This window comes from Anastrepha ludens, unplaced genomic scaffold, assembly GCF_028408465.1.
Source record: "Anastrepha ludens isolate Willacy unplaced genomic scaffold, idAnaLude1.1 ptg000070c, whole genome shotgun sequence".
Lineage (NCBI taxonomy): Eukaryota > Metazoa > Arthropoda > Insecta > Diptera > Tephritidae > Anastrepha > Anastrepha ludens.
In genome coordinates this window covers 1-5000 of record NW_026530135.1, presented here as the reverse complement: position 1 = coordinate 5000, position 5000 = coordinate 1, and the positions used below count along the sequence as shown (strand labels likewise).

At 30.3% G+C, this 5000-nt stretch overlaps 1 non-coding gene across 1 annotated transcript; it reads left to right on the top strand.

Moving 5' to 3' along the window:
- The first annotated feature begins 2409 nt into the window (after positions 1-2409).
- Positions 2410-4400, top strand: LOC128871447 (small subunit ribosomal RNA). Its single transcript, XR_008455988.1, has one exon. It is a non-coding gene; the product is annotated as a small subunit ribosomal RNA (ribosomal RNA).
- The last annotated feature ends 600 nt before the right edge of the window (positions 4401-5000 follow it).

The window sequence follows — 5000 nt, the reverse complement described above, 5'->3', positions numbered from 1 at the left end:
TTTACACAATGTGTGGTGTGCATGGCAAAAAACACTCACGGTGAAGGCATGTGAAATATATGAAATATAATCAAATCGAATTTATATGAAACTATATTCGATTAAATGTATGAAATTAAAATTTACCACAATACATTCATATGATAAACTGAATAAATATATAATAAAGCCATTTGAAATATATTGAATTGTATTAAGTTAGATTTTCACCATACATTTTTCACAATGCGTTGTGTACATTGTCAGAAACACTCACGGTGAAGGCAAGTGAGATATATATGAAAGAAAATCAAATCGAATTTATATGAAATTATATTCGATTAAATGTATGAAAATAAAATTTACCACAATACATTCATATGATAAACTGAATAAATATATAAGAAAAACATTTGAAATATATTGAATTGTATTAAGTTAAATTTTGCCCATACATTTTTCACAATACGTTGTGTACATGGACAAACAAAAACACTCACGGTGAAGGCATGTGAAATATATGAAAGATAATCAAATCGAATTTATATGAAACTATATTCGATTAAATGTATGAAAGTAAAATTTAACAAAATTTTGCCCATACATTTTTCACAATGCGTTGTGTACATTGTCAGAAACACTCACGGTGAAGGCAAGTGAGATATATGAAAGAAAATCGAATCGAATTTATATGAAACTAAATTCGATTAAATGTATGAAAGTAAAATTTAACACAATACATTCATATGATAAACTGAATAAATATATAATAAAGACATTTCAAATATATGGAAAATATCATCATATATATAATTTAGTATTTTAATATATATTTAGTTAAGTTGATGGTATTATTGAAATATATAAAATGTAATTGAATTATATGAAATCAAACTGAAATGTATTGAATTGAATTTTTCCCATACATTTTTCACAATGTGTGGTGTGCATGGCAAAAAACACTCACGGTGAAGGCATGTGAATAATATGAAAATATCAACATTTAACTAACCAATGATATTGAAGCATATAAATCGAATCATAACTATATGAAACACGAATTTGAGTTATGTTAAACTGGTGATATTGTGGATTTATTCCTAGTTTTCCATACGTTAGTTTAAATAGAAACAATTTTCGAATATGTATACATATATGAAGAATTTATATTCTATACTAACATATTATGGAATGTAACTATTGATTGTTGCCTTGGCATATTGGTGTATTGTGAGATTTCATTCATAGTTTTCCATACGTTAGTTTAAATAGAAACAATTTTCGAATATATATACATATATGAAGAATTTATATTCTATACTAACATATTATGGAATGTAACTATTGATTGTTGCCTTGGCATATTGGTGTATTGTGAGATTTCATTCATAGTTTTCCATACGTTAGTTTAAATAGAAACAATTTTCGAATATATATACATATATGAAGAATTTATATTCTATACTAACATATTATGGAATGTAACTATTGACTGTTACCTTGGCATATTGGTGTATTGTGATTTTATTCATGGTTTTCCATACGTTAGTTTAAATAGAAACAATTTTCGAATATATATACATATATGAAGAATTTATATTCTATACTAACATATTATGGAATGTAACCTTGGCATATTGGTGTCATTGTATTTTATTCCTGGTATTCTATAGTTAGTTTAAATAGAAATAAATTTTTGAATTCAAAATTTTATATTCTATACTAGCATTACATAGAAATTATCCTCAACTGTTTGTTTCTTGTATACATACAGGAAATTAAACAGATGAAGAAAAAAAAAAACAAAACAAATAAAAATTATAAGAAAAATTAAATTTTAAATAAAAGAAAAAAGGAGAAATTTTTTCAATCATATATATATTTATGATTAAAAAATAGAATTATGGAATTATTAATTTCAATTCAGAGAGAAAAATTATGTAATATATGAAATTATTACATTAAAAATGCATTTGAAGAAAAAGTAAAATGTTATTAAAAATGATACATTTGAAAATTGGCAAATATTAAGAAGAAATATCGTTCTTATATTTTTATATAAAATATATATAGAGAACGAAAATTCTTTTTCATAAAAAACGGTTTTTGAATTCTGATAAGAAAAGCTAAAGGGGTCGGCGGGAGCGCACATTGAACGAAAGAAAATGAAAGAAAAACACAACAAAGAAGAAGACCAAATAAAATACAAATATTTTATACAAATAAAAGCACATTATTAATAAATAATAATAATAATAATAATAATGATGATGATGATGATGATGATGATGATGATGATACATAAATTGTGTTATTAAAATTACGTTCTATTGTATGTGCGTTTTCCCCTTTACTTTTTATATACACCGTAATTTATGAAATTTTCAAATATGAAAAGCAAAGAAAAATATATAAACAAATATATATATTATTCTGGTTGATCCTGCCAGTAGTTATATGCTTGTCTCAAAGATTAAGCCATGCATGTCTAAGTACAAACAAATTAAAAGTGAAACCGCAAAAGGCTCATTATATCAGTTATGGTTCCATAGATCGTTAACAGTTACTTGGATAACTGTGGTAATTCTAGAGCTAATACATGCAATATAAACACGGACCTTATGGAACGTGTGCTTTTATTAGACTAAAACCAAGCGATCATTTGATCGTTAAATTGGTTGAACTCTAGATAACTTGCAGATCGTATGGTCCCGTACCGACGACAGATCTTTCAAATGTCTGCCCTATCAACTTTTGATGGTAGTATCTAGGACTACCATGGTTGCAACGGGTAACGGGGAATCAGGGTTCGATTCCGGAGAGGGAGCCTGAGAAACGGCTACCACATCTAAGGAAGGCAGCAGGCGCGTAAATTACCCACTCCCAGTTCGGGGAGGTAGTGACGAAAAATAACAATACAGGACTCATATCCGAGGCCCTGTAATTGGAATGAGTACACTTTAAATCCTTTAACAAGGACCTATTGGAGGGCAAGTCTGGTGCCAGCAGCCGCGGTAATTCCAGCTCCAATAGCGTATATTAAAGTTGTTGCGGTTAAAACGTTCGTAGTTGAATTTGTGCTTCATACGGGTAGTACAACTATATATTGTGGTATGTACATTACCTTATGTATGTAAGCGTATTACCGGTGGAGTTCTTATATATAATTAATACAATGTATTTTTTATATATTCCTCCTATTTAAACCTACTTCAGTGCTCTTCATCGAGTGTTGTTGTGGGCCGGTACAATTACTTTGAACAAATTAGAGTGCTTAAAGCAGGCTCCAAATGCCTGAATATTTTGTGCATGGAATAATGAAATAAGACCTCTGTTCTACTTTCATTGGTTTTTAGATCAAGAGGTAATGATTAATAGAAGCAGTTTGGGGGCATTAGTATTACGACGCGAGAGGTGAAATTCTTGGACCGTCGTAAGACTAACTTAAGCGAAAGCATTTGCCAAAGATGTTTTCATTAATCAAGAACGAAAGTTAGAGGTTCGAAGGCGATCAGATACCGCCCTAGTTCTAACCATAAACGATGCCAGCTAGCAATTGGGTGTAGCTACTACTATGGCTCTCTCAGTCGCTTCCCGGGAAACCAAAGCTTTTGGGCTCCGGGGGAAGTATGGTTGCAAAGCTGAAACTTAAAGGAATTGACGGAAGGGCACCACCAGGAGTGGAGCCTGCGGCTTAATTTGACTCAACACGGGAAAACTTACCAGGTCCGAACATAAGCGTGTAAGACAGATTGATAGCTCTTTCTCGAATCTATGGGTGGTGGTGCATGGCCGTTCTTAGTTCGTGGAGTGATTTGTCTGGTTAATTCCGATAACGAACGAGACTCAAATATATTAAATAGATGCTTTCAGGATTATGATGTTGAAACTTATATAGCCTTCTTTCATGCGTACATCTTGAATGTACAAGTGTTTGAATGTGTTTATATAAGTGGAGTCGTACCTGTTGGTTTGTCCCATTATAAGGACACTAGCTTCTTAAATGGACAAATTGCGTCTAGCAGTAACGAGATTGAGCAATAACAGGTCTGTGATGCCCTTAGATGTCCTGGGCTGCACGCGCGCTACAATGAAAGTATCAACGTGTATTTCCTAGACCGAGAGGTCCGGGTAAACCGCTGAACCACTTTCATGCTTGGGATTGTGAACTGAAACTGTTCACATGAACTTGGAATTCCCAGTAAGTGCGAGTTATTAACTCGCATTGATTAAGTCCCTGCCCTTTGTACACACCGCCCGTCGCTACTACCGATTGAATTATTTAGTGAGGTCTCCGGACGTGATCACTGTGACGCCTCGTGTGTCACGGTTGTTTCGCAAAAGTTGACCGAACTTGATTATTTAGAGGAAGTAAAAGTCGTAACAAGGTTTCCGTAGGTGAACCTGCGGAAGGATCATTATTGTGTTCCATATCCGTAAGAAAAACAAACAATGCCAAAAAAAATAAAAACAAAAACAAACAAAAGAAAAAAAAAAAAAAAGAAAAAAAAGAAAAATTTATAATTATTTTGAATCCATATTCTTTTTATTCTTTTTCATTCAATTTGTTATCCATCAATTATATCATATTAAATATAATATGGATGGTACATTTTGTAATGTTTTTTCTTATTTTTTCTTTTAAAAACCTTTAAACATGAAAATAGAAAGTTGTACTTATTATTCATTTGATTGAATGATAAGTTAATTTGTTCACAATAACAAAAGTGGTATATATTTATTAATATATTTATATATACATAAAATGATTAAAAAAAATACAAAATAATCAAACATAATAAATACCACCACTGTATTATTGTTGAACTAAGACATTCGCAACTTAATAAAAATGTTTAGAGTTAAATATATTTGATATATATTATTGAAAGAAAATCAATTTATATATTATTATTATTATTATTTAATTTTACTCTTTCAATTAATATATGCAAAAAAAAATTGACATTTGTTATAAATAAAAATAAATAAAAAAATACTCTAAGCGGTGGATCACTTGG